General features: G+C 40.7%; 3 non-coding genes across 3 annotated transcripts; all 3 read left to right on the forward strand.

Moving 5' to 3' along the window:
* Positions 1-673: 673 nt before the first annotated feature.
* Positions 674-747, forward strand: TRNAN-AUU (transfer RNA asparagine (anticodon AUU)). Its single transcript has one exon. It is a non-coding gene; the product is annotated as a tRNA-Asn (tRNA).
* Positions 748-13,237: 12,490 nt separating this feature from the next.
* On the forward strand, positions 13,238-13,311 carry TRNAT-AGU (transfer RNA threonine (anticodon AGU)). Its single transcript has one exon. It is a non-coding gene; the product is annotated as a tRNA-Thr (tRNA).
* Positions 13,312-17,431: 4,120 nt separating this feature from the next.
* On the forward strand, positions 17,432-17,505 carry TRNAT-AGU (transfer RNA threonine (anticodon AGU)). Its single transcript has one exon. It is a non-coding gene; the product is annotated as a tRNA-Thr (tRNA).
* Positions 17,506-19,548: the final 2,043 nt, after the last annotated feature.

A 19,548-nucleotide genomic window follows, 5' to 3' on the forward strand; every position in this document is an offset into this window, starting at 1 on the left:
AATGTTGGCAAAGCATCCAAGAACTCTGGACTCCACTACCTTAGAGTCATATTGCCCAAGGTTGCGATGCCATCAGAAATAGCACATATTAGAATGAGCAATTCATATTTCCTGCTAAATTTTTTGTAAAAGAAGCAAAGGTACGCCTGAACAGGGACTTGAACCCTGGACCCTCAGATTAAAAGTCTGATGCTCTACCGACTGAGCTATCCAGACACATGGATCACTGCCATTTGAAACTTGATTTTCCCTCTACAGCGCCTCCATACATGGCTACCTCACTGGTCAATAAAGGAAATGAATTACTAGTGCATTACACACATTTTGACACTGGAGACATAACTTTTTTCAGTCATTCCTTATCCAGATATAGAGATTTGCAGCATCTAGGACTTTAATGTTCACCCACTTACGGATTTGAATGTTTTGCCACATTCATGAGTGCAAAATTGCTCCCCAGTAAAGGCGAACATGTGCTCCTCAATACACACACTGGGCAATGCAGTCCACTCTAAATCAACGATTAATGACATGCTCGTTTTGTGCAATGGAGTTTCAGTCAATTGGAAAACATTTTGTAAAGTTATATTGCAACAGAAGCCCAGCCTTAAAAAAAGTGGATTTCACTTCTAAATGATTACATGAGGAAGGAAAGGAGATCAGATGCAAAAGAGGTGCTGTGGCTTAGTTGGTTAAAGCGCCTGTCTATTAAACAGGAGATCCTGAGTTTGAATCTCAGCAGCGCCTGTCTGCTTTTTTTTCGACCAATCTGTCTCCCCAATATTAAAACTTTGTACAAAGATTGTTAGTTCATGCTATTTAGAAGTACAGTCAGGCTTGAAATGTTGGCAAAGCATCCAAGAATTCTGGACTCCACTACCTTTGAGTCATATTGCCCAAGGTTGCGATGCCATCAGAAATAGCACATATTAGAATGAGCAATTCATATTTCCTGCTAAATCTTTTGTAAAAGAAGCAAAGATACGCCTGAACAGGGACTTGAACCCTGGACCCTCAGATTAAAAGTCTGATGCTCTACCGACTGAGCTATCCAGGCACAGGGATCACTGCCCATTTGAAACTTGATTTTCACTCTACAGCACCTCCATACATGGCTACCTCACTGGTCAATAAAGGAAATGAATTACTAGTGCATTACACACATTTTGACACTGGAGACATAACTTTTTTCAGTCATTCCGTATCCAGATATAGAGATTTGCAGCATCTAGGACTTTAATGTTCACCCACTTACGGATTTGAATGTTTTGCCACATTCATGAGTGCAAACTTGCTCCCCAGTAAAGACGAACATGTGCTCCTCAATGCACACACTGGGCAATGCAGTCCACTCTAAATCGACGATTAATGACATGCTCGTTTTGTGCAATGGAGTTTCAGTCAATTGGAAAACATTTTGAAAAGTTATATTGCAACAGAAGCCCAGCCTTAAAAAAGTGGATTTCACTTCTAAATGATTACATGAGGAAGGAAAGGAGACCAGATGCAAAAAAGGTGCTGTGGCTTAGTTGGTTAAAGCGCCTGTCTAGTAAACAGGAGATCCTGAGTTCGAATCTCAACAGCACCTGTCTGCTTTTTTTTCGACCAATCTGTCTCCCCAATATTAAAACTTTGTACAAAGATTGCTATTTCATGCTATTTAGAAGCACAGTCAGGCTTGAAATGTTGGCAAAGCATCCAAGAACTCTGGACTCCACTACCTTAGAGTCATATTGCCCAAGGTTGCGATGCCATCAGAAATAGCACATATTAGAATGAGCAATTCATATTTCCTGCTTAATTTTTTGTAAAAGAAGCACCGAACCCTAGACCCTCAGATTAAAAGTCTGATGCTCTACCAACTGAGCTATCCAAGCACAGGGATCAATGCCCATTTGAAACTTGATTTTCACTCTACAGCACCTCCATACATGGCTACCTCACTGGTCAATAAAGGAAATGAATTACTAGTGCATTACACACATTTTGACACTGGAGACATAACTTTTTCAGTCATTCCGTATCCAGATATAGATATTTGCAGCATCTAGGACTTTAATGGTCACCCACTTACGGATTTGAATGTTTTGCCACATTCATGAGTGCAAACTTGCTCCCCAGTAAAGACGAACATGTGCTCCTCAATGCACACACTGGGCAATGCAGTCCACTCTAAATCAACAATTAATGACATGCTCGTTTTGTGCAATGGAGTTTCAGTCAATTGGAAAACATTTTGAAAAGTTATATTGCAACAGAAGCCCAGCCTTAAAAAAAGTGGATTTCACATCTAAATGATTACATGTTGAAGGAAAGGAGGCCAGATGCAAAAAAGGTGCTGTGGCTTAGTCGGTCAAAGCGCCTGTCTAGTAAACAGGAGGTCCTGAGTTTGAATCTCAGCAGCACCTTTCTGCTTTTTTTTCGACCAATCTGTCTCCCCAATATTAAAACTTTGTACAAAGATTGCTATTTCATGCTATTTAGTAGCACAGTAAGGCTTGAAATGTTGGCAAAGCATCCAAGAACTCTGGACTCCACTACCTTAGAGTCATATTGCCCAAGGTTGCGATGCCATCAGAAATAGCACATATTAGAATGAGCAATTCATATTTCCTGCTTAATTTTTTGTAAAAGAAGCACAGGTACGCCTGAACAGGGACTTGAACCCTGGGCCCTCAGATTAAAAGTCTGATGCTCTACCGACTGAGCTATCCAGGCACAAGGATCACTGCCTATTTGAAACTTGATTTTCACTCTACAGCACCTCCATACATGGCTACCTCACTGGTCAATAAAGGAAATTAATTACTAGTGCATTACACACTTTTTGACACTGGAGACATAACTTTTTTCAGTCATTCCGTATCCAGAGATAGAGATTTGCAGCATCTAGGACTTTAATGGTCACCCACTTACGGATTTGAATGTTTTGCAACATTCATGAGTGCAAACTTGCTCCCCAGTAAAGACGAACATGTGCTCCTCAATGCACACACTGGGCAATGCAGTCCGCTCTAAATCGACGATTAATGACATGCTCGTTTTGTGCAATGGAGTTTCAGTCAATTGGAAAACATTTTGAAAAGTTATATTGCAACAGAAGCCCAGCCTTAAAAAAAGTGGATTTCACTTCTAAATGATTACATGAGGAAGGAAAGGAGACCAGATGCAAAAAAAGGTGCTTGGCTTAGTTGGTTAATGCGCCTGTTTAGTAAACAGGAGGTCCTGAGGTCGAATCTCAGCAGCGCCTCTCTGCTTTTTTTTTTCGACCAATCTGTCTCCCAAATATTAAAACTTTGTACAAAGATTGCTATTTCATGCTATTTAGAAGCACAGTCAGGCTTGAAATGTTGGCAAAGCATCCAAGAACTCTGGACTCCACTACCTTAGAGTCATATTGCCCAAGGTTGCGATGCCATCAGAAATAGCACATATTAGAATGAGCAATTCATATTTCCTGCTTAATTTTTTGTAAAAGAAGCACAGGTACGCCTGAACAGGGACTTGAACCCTGGGCCCTCAGATTAAAAGTCTGATGCTCTACCGACTGAGCTATCCGGACACAAGGATCACTGCTATTTGAAACTTGATTTTCACTCTACAGCACCTCCATACATGGCTACCTCACTGGTCAATAAAGTTAATGAATTACTAGTGCATTACACACATTTTGACACTGGAGACATAACTTTTTTCAGTCATTCCGTATCCAGATATAGAGATTTGCAGCATCTAGGACTTTAATGTTCACCCACTTACGGATTTGAATGTTTTGCCACATTCATGAGTGCAAACTTGCTCCCCAGTAAAGACGAACATGTGCTCCTCAATGCACACACTGGGCAATGCAGTCCACGCTAAATCGACGATTAATGACATGCTCGTTTTGTGCAATGGAGTTTCAGTCAATTGGAAAACATTTTGAAAAGTTATATTGCAACAGAAGCCCAGCCTTAAAAAAGTGGATTTCACTTCTAAATGATTACATGAGGAAGGAAAGGAGACCAGATGCAAAAAAGGTGCTTGGCTTAGTTGGTTTAGTAAACAGGAGGTCCTGAGGTCGAATCTCAGCAACGCCTCTCTGCTTTTTTTTTCGACCAATCTGTCTCCCCAATATTAAAACTTTGTACAAAGATTGCTATTTCATGCTAATTAGAAGCACAGTAAGGCTTGAAATGTTGGCAAAGCATACACGAACTCTGGACTCCACTACCTTAGAATCATATTGCCCAAGGTTGCGATGCCATCAGAAATAGCACATATTAGAATGAGCAATTCATATTTCCTGCTTAATTTTTTGTAAAAGAAGCACAGGTACGCCTGAACAGGGACTTGAACCCTGGACCCTCAGATTAAAAGTCTGATGCTCTACCGACTGAGCTATCCAGGCACAGGGATCACTGCCCATTTGAAACTTGATTTTCACTCTACAGCACCTCCATACATGGCTACCTCACTGGTCAGTAAAGGAAATGAATTACTAGTGCAATACACACATTTTGACACTGGAGACATAACTTTTTTCAGTCATTCCGTATCCAGATATAGAGATTTGCAGCATCTAGGACTTTAATGTTCACCCACTTACGGATTTGAATGTTTTGCCACATTCATGAGTGCAAACTTGCTCCCCAGTAAAGACGAACATGTGCTCCTCAATGCACACACTGGGCAATGCAGTCCACTCTAAATCGACGATTAATGACATGCTCGTTTTATGCAATGGAGTTTCAGTCAATTGGAAAACATTTTGAAAAGTTATATTGCAACAGAAGCCCAGCCTTAAAAAAGTGGATTTCACTTCTAAATGATTACATGAGGAAGGAAAGGAGACCAGATGCAAAAAAGGTGCTGTGGCTTAGTTGGTTAAAGCGCCTGTCTAGTAAACAGGAGATCCTGAGTTCGAATCTCAACAGCGCCTGTCTGCTTTTTTTTCGACCAATCTGTCTCCCCAATATTAAAACTTTGTACAAAGATTGCTATTTCATGCTATTTAGAAGCACAGTCAGGCTTGAAATGTTGGCAAAGCATCCAAGAACTCTGGACTCCACTACCTTAGAGTCATATTGCCCAAGGTTGCGATGCCATCAGAAATAGCACATATTAGAATGAGCAATTCATATTTCCTGCTTAATTTTTTGTAAAAGAAGCACAGGTACGCCTGAACAGGGACTTGAACCCTGGGCCCTCAGATTAAAAGTCTGATGCTCTACCGACTGAGCTATCCAGGCACAAGGATCACTGCCTATTTGAAACTTGATTTTCACTCTACAGCACCTCCATACATGGCTACCTCACTGGTCAATAAAGGAAATTAATTACTAGTGCATTACACACTTTTTGACACTGGAGACATAACTTTTTTCAGTCATTCCGTATCCAGATATAGAGATTTGCAGCATCTAGGACTTTAATGGTCACCCACTTACGGATTTGAATGTTTTGCAACATTCATGAGTGCAAACTTGCTCCCCAGTAAAGACGAACATGTGCTCCTCAATGCACACACTGGGCAATGCAGTCCGCTCTAAATCGACGATTAATGACATGCTCGTTTTGTGCAATGGAGTTTCAGTCAATTGGAAAACATTTTGAAAAGTTATATTGCAACAGAAGCCCAGCCTTAAAAAAAGTGGATTTCACTTCTAAATGATTACATGAGGAAGGAAAGGAGACCAGATGCAAAAAAGGTGCTTGGCTTAGTTGGTTTAGTAAACAGGAGGTCCTGAGGTCGAATCTCAGCAACGCCTCTCTGCTTTTTTTTTTCGACCAATCTGTCTCCCCAATATTAAAACTTTGTACAAAGATTGCTATTTCATGCTATTTAGAAGCACAGTCAGGCTTGAAATGTTGGCAAAGCATCCAAGAACTCTGGACTCCCCTACCTTAGAGTCATATTGCCCAAGGTTGCGATGCCATCAGAAATAGCACATATTAGAATGAGCAATTGATATTTCCTGCTTAATTTTTTGTAAAAGAAGCACAGGTACGCCTGAACAGGGACTTGAACCCTGGGCCCTCAGATTAAAAGTCTGATGCTCTACCGACTGAGCTATCCAGACACAAGGATCACTGCTATTTGAAACTTGATTTTCACTCTACAGCACCTCCATACATGGCTACCTCACTGGTCAATAAAGTAAATGAATTACTAGTGCATTACACACATTTTGACACTGGAGACATAACTTTTTTCAGTCATTCCGTATCCAGATATAGAGATTTGCAGCATCTAGGACTTTAATGTTCACCCACTTACGGATTTGAATGTTTTGCCACATTCATGAGTGCAAACTTGCTCCCCAGTAAAGACGAACATGTGCTCCTCAATGCACACACTGGGCAATGCAGTCCACTCTAAATCGACGATTAATGACATGCTCGTTTTGTGCAATGGAGTTTCAGTCAATTGGAAAACATTTTGAAAAGTTATATTGCAACAGAAGCCCAGCCTTAAAAAAGTGGATTTCACTTCTAAATGATTACATGAGGAAGGAAAGGAGACCAGATGCAAAAAAGGTGCTGTGGCTAAGTTGGTTAAAGCGCCTGTCTAGTAAACAGGAGATCCTGAGTTCGAATCTCAGCAGCGCCTGTCTGCTTTTTTTTCGACCAATCTGTCTCCCCAATATTAAAACTTTGTACAAAGATTGCTATTTCATGCTATTTAGAAGCACAGTAAGGCTTGAAATGTTGGCAAAGCATACAAGAACTCTGGACTCCACTACCTTAGAATCATATTGCCCAAGGTTGCGATGCCATCAGAAATAGCAAATATTAGAATGAGCAATTCATATTTCCTGCTTAATTTTTTGTAAAAGAAGCAAAGGTACGCTCGAACAGGGACTTGAACCCTGGACCCTCAGATTAAAAGTCTGATGCTCTACCGACTGAGCTATCCGGGCACATGGATTTCTGCCTATTTCAAACTTGATTTTCACTCTACAGCACCACCATACATGGCTACCTCACTGGTCAATAAAGGAAATGAATTACTAGTGCATTACACACATTTTGACACTGGAGACATACCTTTTTTCAGTCATTCCGTATCCAGGTATAGAGATTTGCAGCATGTAGGACTTTAATGGTCACCCACCCCACGGATTTGAATGTTTTGCCACATTCATGAGTGCAAACTTGCTTCCCAGTAAAGACGTACATGTGCTCCTCAATGCACACACTGGGCAATGCAGTCCACTCTAAATCGTCGATTACTGACATGCTCGTTTTGTGTAATGGAGTTTCAGTCAATTGGAAAACATTTTGAAAAGTTATATTGCAACAGAAGCCCAGCCTTAAAAAAAGTGGATTTCACTTCTAAATGATTACACGAGGAAGGAAAGGAGATCATGTGCAAAAAAGGTGCTGTGGCTTAGTTGGTTAAAGCGCCTGTCTAGTAAACAGGAGATCCTGAGTTTGAATCTCAGCAGCGCCTCTCTGCTTTTTTTTTTCAACCAATCTGTCTCCTCAATATTAAAACTTTGTACAAAGATTGCTATTTCATGCTATTTAGAAGCACAGTCATGCTTGAAATGTTGGCAAAGTATCCAAGAACTCTGGACTCCACTACCTCAGAGTCATATTGCCCAAGGTTGTGATGCCATCAGAAATAGCACACATTAGAATGAGCAATTCATATGTCCTACTTAATTTTTTGTAAAAGAAGCAAAGGTACGCCTGAACAGGGACTTGAACCCTGGACCCTCAGATTAAAAGTCTAATGCTCTACCACTGAGCTATCCAGGCACATGGATCTCTACCTATATGAAACTTGATTTTCACTCTACAGCACCTCCATACATGGCTACCTCACTGGTCAATAAAGGAAATGAATTACTAGTGCATTACATACATTTTGACACTGGAGACATAACTTTTTTCAGTCATTCCGTATCCAGATATAGAGATTTGCAGCATGTAGGACTTTAATGGTCACCCACCACACGGATTTGAATGTTTTGCCACATTCATGAGTGCAAACTTGCTCCCCAGTAAAGACGTACATGTGCTCCTCAATGCACACACTGGGCAATGCAGTCCACTCTAAATCGTCGATTATTGACATGCTCATTTTGTGCAATGGAGTTTCAGTCAATTGGAAAACATTTTGAAAAGTTATATTGCAACAGAAGCCCAGCCTTAAAAAAAGTGGATTTCACTTCTAAATGATTACATGAGGAAGGAAAGGAGACCAGATGCAAAAAAGGTGCTGTGACTTAGTTGGTTAAAGCGCCTTTCTAGTAAACAGGAGATCCTGAGTTTGAATCTCAGCAGCGCCTCTCTGCTTTTTTTTCGACCAATCTGTCTCCCCAATATTAAAACTTTGTACAAAGATTGCTATTTCATGCTATTTAGAAGCACAGTAAGGCTTGAAATGTTGGCAAAGCATACAAGAACTCTGGACTCCACTACCTTAGAGTCATATTGCCCAAGGTTGCGATGCCATCAGAAATAGCACATATTAGAATGAGCAATTCATATTTCCTGCTTAATTTTTTGTAAAAGAAGCACAGGTACACCTGAACAGGGACTTGAACCCTGGACCCTCAGATTAAACGTCTGATGCTCTACCGACTGAGCTATCAAAGCACAGGGATCACTGCCCATTTGAAACTTGATTTTCACTCTACAGCACCTCCATACATTGCTACCTCACTGGTCAATAAAGGAAATGAATTACTAGTGCATTACACACATTTTGACACTGGAGACATAACTTTTTTCAGTCTTTCCGTCTCCAGATATAGAGATTTGCAGCATCTAGGACTGTAATGGTCACCGACTCACTGATTTGAATGTTTTGCCACATTCAAGAGTGTAAACTTGCTCCCCAGTAAAGACGAACATGTGCTCCTCAATTCACACACTGGGCAATGCAGTCCGCTCTAAATCGACGATTAATGACATGCTCGTTTTGTGCAATGGAGTTTCAGTCAATTGGAAAACATTTTGAAAAGTTATATTGCAACAGAAGCCCAGCCTTAAAAAAAGTGGATTTCACTTCTAAATGATTACACGAGGAAGGAAAGGAGACCAGACGCAAAAAAGGTGCTGTGGCTTAGTTGGTTAAAGCGCCTGTCTAGTAAACAGGAGTCCCTGAGTTTGAATCTCAGCAGCGCCTCTCTGCTTTTTTTTCGACCAATCTATCTCCCCAATATTAAAACTTTGTACAAAGATTGCTATTTCATGCTATTTAGAAGCACAGTCAGGCTTGAAATGTTGGTAAAGCATCAAAGAACTCTGGACTCCACTACCTTAGAGTCATATTGCCCAAGGTTGCGATGCCATCAGAAATAGCACATATTAGAATGAGCAATTCATATTTCCTGCTTAATTTTTTGTAAAAGAAGCACAGGTACGCCTAAACAGGGACTTGAACCCTGGACCCTCAGATTAAAAGTCTGAGGCTCTACCGACTGAGCTATCCAGGCACAGGGATCACTGCCCATTTGAAACTTGATTTTCACTCTACAGCACCTCCATACATGGCTACCTCACTGGTCAATAAAGGAAATGAATTACTAGTGCATTACACACTTTTTGACACTGGAGACATAACTTTTTTCAGTCATTCCGTATCCAGATATAGAGATTTGCAGCATGTAGGACTTTAATGGTCACCCACCCCACGGATTTGAATGTTTTGCCACATTCATGAGTGCAAACTTGCTCCCCAGTTAAGACGTACATGTGCTCCTCAATGCACACACTGGGCAATGCAGTCCACTCTAAATCGTCGATTACTGACATGCTCGTTTTGTGCAATGGGGTTTCAGTCAATTGGAAAACATTTTGAAAAGTTATATTGCAACAGAAGCCCAGCCTTAAAAAAAGTGGATTTCACTTCTAAATGATTACACGAGGAAGGAAAGGAGATCAGACGCAAAAAAGGTGCTGTGGCTTAGTTGGTTAAAGCGCCTGTCTAGTAAACAGGAGATCCTGAGTTTGAATCTCAGCAGCGCCTCTCTGCTTTTTTTTTTCAACCAATCTGTCTCCTCAATATTAAAACTTTGTACAAAGATTGCTATTTCATGCTATTTAGAAGCACAGTCAGGCTTGAAATGTTGGCAAAGCATCCAAGAACTCTGGACTCCACTACCTTAGAGTCATATTGCCCAAGGTTGCGATGCCATCAGAAATAGCACATATTAGAATGAGCAATTCATATTTCCTGCTTAATTTTTTGTAAAAGAAGCACCGAACCCTGGACCCTCAGATTAAAAGTCTGATGCTCTACCAACTGAGCTATCCAGGCACAGGGATCACTGCCCATTTGAAACTTGATTTTCACTCTACAGCACCTCCATACATGGCTACCTCACTGGTCAATAAAGGAAATGAATTACTAGTGCATTACACACATTTTGACACTGGAGACATAACTTTTTCAGTCATTCCGTATCCAGATATAGAGATTTGCAGCATCTAGGACTTTAATGGTCACCCACTTACGGATTTGAATGTTTTGCCACATTCATGAGTGCAAACTTGCTCCCCAGTAAAGACGAACATGTGCTCCTCAATGCACACACTGGGCAATGCAGTCCACTCTAAATCAACAATTAATGACATGCTCGTTTTGTGCAATGGAGTTTCAGTCAATTGGAAAACATTTTGAAAAGTTATATTGCAGCAGAAGCCCAGCCTTAGAAAAAGTGGATTTCACATCTAAATGATTACATGTTGAAGGAAAGGAGGCCAGATGCAAAAAAGGTGCTGTGGCTTAGTTGGTCAAAGCGCCTGTCTAGTAAACAGAGGTCCTGAGTTTGAATCTCAGCAGCACCTTTCTGCTTTTTTTTCGACCAATCTGCCTCCCCAATATTAAAACTTTGTACAAAGATTGCTATTTCATGCTATTTAGTAGCACAGTAAGGATTGAAATGTTGGCAAAGCATCCAAGAACTCTGGACTCCACTACCTTAGAGTCATATTGCCCAAGGTTGCGATGCCATCAGAAATAGCACATATTAGAATGAGCAATTCATATTTCCAGCTTAATTTTTTGTAAAAGAAGCACAGGTACTCCTGAACAGGGACTTGAACCCTGGGCCCTCAGATTAAAAGTCTGATGCTCTACCGACTGAGCTATCCAGGCACAAGGATCACTGCCTATTTGAAACTTGATTTTCACTCTACAGCACCTCCATACATGGCTACCTCACTGGTCAATAAAGGAAATTAATTACTAGTGCATTACCCACTTTTTGACACTGGAGACATAACTTTTTTCAGTCATTCCGTATCCAGATATAGAGATTTGCAGCATCTAGGACTTTAATGGTCACCCACTTACGGATTTGAATGTTTTGCAACATTCATGAGTGCAAACTTGCTCCCCAGTAAAGACGAACATGTGCTCCTCAATGCACACACTGGGCAATGCAGTCCGCTCTAAATCGACGATTAATGACATGCTCGTTTTGTGCAATGGAGTTTCAGTCAATTGGAAAACATTTTGAAAAGTTATATTGCAACAGAAGCCCAGCCTTAAAAAAAAGTGGATTTCACTTCTAAATGATTACATGAGGAAGGAAAGGAGACCAGATGCAAAAAAAGGTGCTTGGCTTAGTTGGTTAAAGCGCCTGTTTAGTAAACAGGAGGTCCTGAGGTCGAATCTCAGCAGCGCCTCTCTGCTTTTTTTTTTCGACCAATCTGTCTCCCCAATATTAAAACTTTGTACAAAGATTGCTATTTCATGCTATTTAGAAGCACAGTCAGGCTTGAAATGTTGGCAAAGCATCCAAGAACTCTGGACTCCACTACCTTAGAGTCATATTGCCCAAGGTTGCGATGCCATCAGAAATAGCACATATTAGAATGAGCAATTCATATTTCCTGCTTAATTTTTTGTAAAAGAAGCACAGGTACGCCTGAACAGGGACTTGAACCCTGGACCCTCAGATTAAAAGTCTGATGCTCTACTGAGCTATCCAGGCACAGGGATCACTGCCCATTTGAAACTTGATTTTCACTCTACAGCACCTCCATACATGGCTACCTCACTGGTCAATAAAGGAAATTAATTACTAGTGCATTACACACATTTTGACACTGGAGACATAACTTTTTTCAGTCATTCCGTATCCAGATATAGAGATTTGCAGCATCTAGGACTTTAATGGTCACCCACTTACGGATTTGAATGTTTTGCAACATTCATGAGTGCAAACTTGCTCCCCAGTAAAGACGAACATGTGCTCCTAAATGCACACACTGGGCAATGCAGTCCGCTCTAAATCGACGATTAATGACATGCTCGTTTTGTGCAATGGAGTTTCAGTCAATTGGAAAACATTTTGAAAAGTTATATTGCAACAGAAGCACAGCCTTAAAAAAAGTGGATTTCACTTCTAAATGATTACATGAGGAAGGAAAGGAGACCAGATGCAAAAAAGGTGCTGTGGCTTAGTTGGTTAAAGCGCCTGTCTAGTAAACAGGAGGTCCTGAGTTTGAATCTCAGCAGCGCCTCTCTGCTTTTTTTTTGACCAATCTGTCTCCCCAATATTAAAACTTTGTACAAAGATTGCTATTTCATGCTATTTAGAAGCACAGTCAGGCTTGAAATGTTGGCAAAGCATCCAAGAACTCTGGACTCCACTACCTTAGAGTCATATTGCCCAAGGTTGCGATGCCATCAGAAATAGCAAATATTAGAATGAGCAATTCATATTTCCTGCTTAATTTTTTGTAAAAGAAGCAAAGGTACGCCTGAACAGGGACTTGAACCCTGGACCCTCAGATTAAAAGTCTGATGCTCTACCGACTGAGCTATCCAAGCACAGGGATCACTGCCCATTTGAAACTTGATTTTCACTCTACAGCACCTCCATACAATGCTACCTCACTGGTCAATAAAGGAAATGAATTACTAGTGCATTACACACATTTTGACACTGGAGACATAACTTTTTTCAGTCATTCCGTATCCAGATATAGAGATTTGCAGCATGTAGGACTTTAATGGTCACCCACCCCACGGATTTGAATGTTTTGCCACATTCATGAGTGCAAACTTGCTTCCCAGTAAAGACGTACATGTGCTCCTCAATGCACACACTGGGCAATGCAGTCCGCTCTAAATCGACGATTAATGACATGCTCGTTTTGTGCAATGGAGTTTCAGTCAATTGGAAAACATTTTGAAAAGTTATATTGCAACAGAAGCCCAGCCTTAAAAAAAGTGGATTTCACTTCTAAATGATTACATGAGGAAGGAAAGGAGACCAGATGCAAAAAAGGTGCTGTGGCTTAGTTGGTTAAAGCGCCTGTCTAGTAAACAGGAGGTCCTGAGTTCGAATCTCAGCAGCGCCTCTCTGCTTTTTTTTTTCGACCAATCTGTCCCCCCAATATTAAAACTTTGTACAAAGATTGCTATTTCATGCTATTTAGAAGCACAGTCAGGCTTGAAATGTTGGCAAAGCATCCAAGAACTCTGGACTCCACTACCTTAGAGTCATATTGCCCAAGGTTGCGATGCCATCAGAAATAGCAAATATTAGAATGAGCAATTCATATTTCCTGCTTAATTTTTTGTAAAAGAAGCACCGAACCCTGGACCCTCAGATTAAAAGTCTGATGCTCTACCGACTGAGCTATCCAGGCACAGGGATCACTGCCCATTTGAAACTGGATTTTCACTCTACAGCACCTCCATACATGGCTACCTCACTGGTCAATAAAGGGAATGAATTACTAGTGCATTACACACATTTTGACACTGGAGACATAACTTTTTCAGTCATTCTGTATCCAGATATAGAGATTTGCAGCATCTAGGACTTTAATGGTCACCCACTTACGGATTTGAATGTTTTGCCACATTCATGAGTGCAAACTTGCTCCCCAGTAAAGACGAACATGTGCTCCTCAATGCACACACTGGGCAATGCAGTCCACTCTAAATCAATGATTAATGACATGCTCGTTTTGTGCAATGGAGTTTCAGTCAATTGGAAAACATTTTGAAAAGTTATATTGCAACAGAAGCCCAGCCTTAAAAAAGTGGATTTCACATCTAAATGATTACATGAGGAAGGAAAGGAGACCAGATGCAAAAAAGGTGCTGTGGCTTAGTTGGTCAAAGTGCCTGTCTAGTAAACAGGAGGTCCTGAGTTTGAATCTCAGCAGAGCCTTTCTGCTTTTTTTTCGACCAATCTGTCTCCCCAATATTAAAACTTTGTACAAAGATTGCTATTTCGTGCTATTTAGAAGCACAGTCAGGCTTGAAATGTTGGCAAAGCATCCAAGAACTCTGGTCTCCACTACCTTAGAGTCATATTGCCCAAGGTTGCAATGCCATCAGAAATAGCAAATATTAGAATGAGCAATTCATATTTCCTGCTTAATTTTTTGTAAAAGAAGCAAAGGTACACCTGAACAGGGACTTGAACCCTGGACCCTCAGATGAAATGTCTGATGCTCCACCGACTGAGCTAACCGGGAACAGCGATCACTGCTTGTCTGAAACTTAATTTTCACTCTACAGCATCTCCATACATGGCTACATCACTGGTCAATAAAGGGCATGAATTACTAGTGCATTACACACATTTTGACACTGGAGACATACCTTTTTTCAGTCATTCCGTATCCAGGTATAGAGATTTGCAGCATGTAGGACTTTAATGGTCACCCACCCCACGGATTTGAATGTTTTGCCACATTCATGAGTGCAAACTTGCTTCCCAGTAAAGACGTACATGTGCTCCTCAATGCACACACTGGGCAATGCAGTCCACTCTAAATCGTCGATTACTGACATGCTCGTTTTGTGTAATGGAGTTTCAGTCAATTGGAAAACATTTTGAAAAGTTATATTGCAACAGAAGCCCAGCCTTAAAAAAAGTGGATTTCACTTCTAAATGATTACACGAGGAAGGAAAGGAGATCAGACGCAAAAAAGGTGCTGTGTCTTAGTTGGTTAAAGCGCCTGTCTAGTAAACAGGAGATCCTGAGTTTGAATCTCAGCAGCGCCTCTCTGCTTTTTTTTTTCAACCAATCTGTCTCCTCAATATTAAAACTTTGTACAAAGATTGCTATTTCATGCTATTTAGAAGCACAGTCATGCTTGAAATGTTGGCAAAGTATCCAAGAACTCTGGACTCCACTACCTCAGAGTCATATTGCCCAAGGTTGTGATGCCATCAGAAATAGCACACATTAGAATGAGCAATTCATATGTCCTGCTTAATTTTTTGTAAAAGAAGCAAAGGTACGCCTGAACAGGGACTTGAACCCTGGACCCTCAGATTAAAAGTCTAATGCTCTACCACTGAGCTATCCAGGAACATGGATCTCTACCTATTTGAAACTTGATTTTCACTCTACAGCACCTCCATACATGGCTACCTCACTGGTCAATAAAGGAAATGAATTACTAGTGCATTATATACATTTTGACACTGGAGACATAACTTTTTTCAGTCATTCCGTATCCAGATATAGAGATTTGCAGCATGTAGGACTTTAATGGTCACCCACCACACGGATTTGAATGTTTTGCCACATTCATGAGTGCAAACTTGCTCCCCAGTAAAGACGTACATGTGCTCCTCAATGCACACACTGGGCAATGCAGTCCACTCTAAATCGTCGATTATTGACATGCTCATTTTGTGCAATGGAGTTTCAGTCATTTGGAAAACATTTTGAAAAGTTATATTGCAACAGAAGCCCAGCCTTAAAAAAAGTGGATTTCACTTCTAAATGATTACATGAGGAAGGAAAGGAGACAAGATGCAAAAAAGGTGCTGTGGCTTGGTTGGTTAAAGCGCCTGTCTAGTAAACAGGAGATCCTGAGTTCGAATCTCAGCAGCGCCTCTCTGCTTTTTTTTCGACCAATCTGTCTCCCCAATATTAAAACTTTGTACAAAGATTTCTATTTCATGCTATTTAGAAGCACAGTCAGGCTTGAAATGTTGGCAAAGCATCCAAGAACTCTGGACTCCACTACCTTAGAGTCATATTGCCCAAGGTTGCGATGCCATCAGAAATAGCACATATTAGAATGAGCAATTCGTATTTCCTGCTTAATTTTTTGTAAAAGAAGCAAAGGTACGCCTGAACAGGGACTTGAACCCTGGACCCTCAGATTAAAAGTCTGATGCTCTACCGACTGAGCTATCCAAGCACATGGATCACTGACTATTTGAAACTTGATTTTCACTCTACAGCACCTCCATACATGGCTACCTCACTGGTCAATAAAGGAAATGAATTACTAGTGCATTACACACATTTTGACACTGGAGACATAACTTTTTTCAGTCATTCCTTATCCAGATATAGAGATTTGCAGCATCTAGAACTTTAATGGTCACCCACTTACGGATTTGAATGTTTTGCCACATTCATGAGTGCAAACCTGCTCCCCAGTAAAGACGAACATGTGCTCCTCAATGCACACACTGGGCAATGCAGTCCGGTCTAAATCGACGATTATTGACATGCTCGTTTTGTGCAATGGAGTTTCAGTCAATTGGAAAACATTTTGAAAAGTTATATTGCAACAGAAGCCCAGCCTTAAAAAAAGTGGATTTCACTTCTAAATGATTACATGAGGAAGGAAAGGAGACCAGATGCAAAAAAAGGTGCTTGGCTTAGTTGGTTAAAGCGCCTGTCTAGTAAACAGGAGATCCTGAGTTCGAATATCAACAGCGCCTCTCTGCTTTTTTTTTCAACCAATCTGTCTCCCCAATATTAAAACTTTGTACAAAGATTGCTATTTCATGCTATTTAGAAGCACAGTCAGGCTTGAAATGTTGGCAAAGCATCCAAGAACTCTGGACTCCACTACCTTAGAGTCATATTGCCCAAGGTTGCGATGCCATCAGAAATAGCACATATTAGAATGAGCAATTCATATTTCCTGCTTAATTTTTTGTAAAAGAAGCACAGGTACGCCTGAACAGGGACTTGAACCCTGGGCCCTCAGATTAAAAGTCTGAGGCTCTACCGACTGAGCTATCCAGGCACAGGGATCAGTGCCTATTTGAAACTTGATTTTCACTCTACAGCACCTCCATACATGGCCACCTCACTGGTCAATAAAGGAAATGAATTACTAGTGCATTACACACTTTTTGACACTGGAGACATAACTTTTTTCAGTCATTCCGTATCCAGATATAGAGATTTGCAGCATCTAGGACTTTAATGGTCACCCACTTACGGATTTGAATGTTTTGCAACATTCATGAGTGCAAACTTGCTCCCCAGTAAAGACGAACATGTGCTCCTAAATGCACACACTGGGCAATGCAGTCCGCTCTAAATCGACGATTAATGACATGCTCGTTTTGTGCAATGGAGTTTCAGTCAATTGGAAAACATTTTGAAAAGTTATATTGCAACAGAAGCACAGCCTTAAAAAAAAGTGGATTTCACTTCTAAATGATTACATGAGGAAGGAAAGGAGACCAGATGCAAAAAAGGTGTTGTGGCTTAGTTGGTTAAAGCGCCTGTCTAGTAAACAGGAGGTCCTGAGTTCGAATCTCAGCAGCGCCTCTCTGCTTTTTTTTCGACCAATCTGTCTCCCCAATATTAAAACTTTGTACAAAGATTGCTATTTCATGCTATTTAGAAGCACAGTAAGGCTTGAAATGTTGGCAAAGCATCCAAGAACTCTGGACTCCACTACCTTAGAGTCATATTGCCCAAGGTTGCGATGCCATCAGAAATAGCAAATATTAGAATGAGCAATTCATATTTCCTGCTTAATTTTTTGTAAAAGAAGCAAAGGTACGCCTGAACAGGGACTTGAACCCTGGACCCTCAGATTAAAAGTCTGATGCTCTACCGACTGAGCTATCCAAACACAGGGATCACTGCCCATTTGAAACTTGATTTTCACTCTACAGCACCTCCATACATTGCTACCTCACTGGTCAATAAAGGAAATGAATTACTAGTGCATTACACACATTTTGACACTGGAGACATAACTTTTTTCAGTCATTCCGTATCCAGATATAGAGATTTGCAGCATGTAGGACTTTAATGGTCACCCACCCCACGGATTTGAATGTTTTGCCACATTCATGAGTGCAAACTTGCTTCCCAGTAAAGACGTACATGTGCTCCTCAATGCACACACTGGGCAATGCAGTCCGCTCTAAATCGACGATTAATGACATGCTCGTTTTGTGCAATGGAGTTTCAGTCAATTGGAAAACATTTTGAAAAGTTATATTGCAACAGAAGCCCAGCCTTAAAAAAAGTGGATTTCACTTCTAAATGATTACATGAGGAAGGAAAGGATACCAGATGCAAAAAAGGTGCTGTGGCTTAGTTGGTTAAAGCGCCTGTCTAGTAAACAGGAGGTCCTTTTTTCGACCAATCTGTCTCCCCAATATTAAAACTTTGTACAAAGATTGCTATTTCATGCTATTTAGAAGCACAGTCAGGCTTGAAATGTTGGCAAAGCATCCAAGAACTCTGGACTGCACTACCTTAGAGTCATATTGCCCAAGGTTGCGATGCCATCAGAAATAGCAAATATTAGAATGAGCAACTCATATTTCCTGCTTAATTTTTTGTAAAAGAAGCACCGAACCCTGGACCCTCAGATTAAAAGTCTGATGCTCTACCGACTGAGCTATCCAGGCACAGGGATCACTGCCCATTTGAAACTTGATTTTCACTCTACAGCACCTCCATACATGGCTACCTCACTGGTCAATAAAGGAAATGAATTACTAGTGCATTACACACATTTTGACACTGGAGACATAACTTTTTCAGTCATTCCGTATCCAGATATAGAGATTTGCAGCATCTAGGACTTTAATGGTCACCCACTTACGGATTTGAATGTTTTGCCACATTCATGAGTGCAAACTTGCTCCCCAGTAAAGACGAACATGTGCTCCTCAATGCACACACTGGGCAATGCAGTCCACTCTAAATCAATGATTAATGACATGCTCGTTTTGTGCAATGGAGTTTCAGTCAATTGGAAAACATTTTGAAAAGTTATATTGCAACAGAAGCCCAGCCTTAAAAAAGTGGATTTCACATCTAAATGATTACATGAGGAAGGAAAGGAGACCAGATGCAAAAAAGGTGCTGTGGCTTAGTTGGTCAAAGTGCCTGTCTAGTAAACAGGAGGTCCTGAGTTTGAATCTCAGCAGCGCCTTTCTGCTTTTTTTTTCGACCAATCTGTCTCCCCAATATTAAAACTTTGTACAAAGATTGCTATTTCATGCTATTTAGAAGCACAGTCAGGCTTGAAATGTTGGCAAAGCATCCAAGAACTCTGGTCTCCACTACCTTAGAGTCATATTGCCCAAGGTTGCAATGCCATCAGAAATAGCAAATATTAGAATGAGCAATTCATATTTCCTGCTTAATTTTTTGTAAAAGAAGCAAAGGTACGCCTGAACAGGGACTTGAACCCTGGACCCTCAGATTAAAAGTCTGATGCTCTACCGACTGAGCTAACCGGGAACAGCGATCACTGTTTATCTGAAACTTAATTTTCACTCTACAGCATCTCCATACATGGCTACATCACTGGTCAATAAAGGGCATGAATTACTAGTGCATTAC

Source organism: Ambystoma mexicanum, unplaced genomic scaffold, assembly GCF_040938575.1.
Source record: "Ambystoma mexicanum isolate Mex_15411 unplaced genomic scaffold, UKY_AmexF1_1 Mex_scaf1, whole genome shotgun sequence".
Taxonomy (NCBI): domain Eukaryota; kingdom Metazoa; phylum Chordata; class Amphibia; order Caudata; family Ambystomatidae; genus Ambystoma; species Ambystoma mexicanum.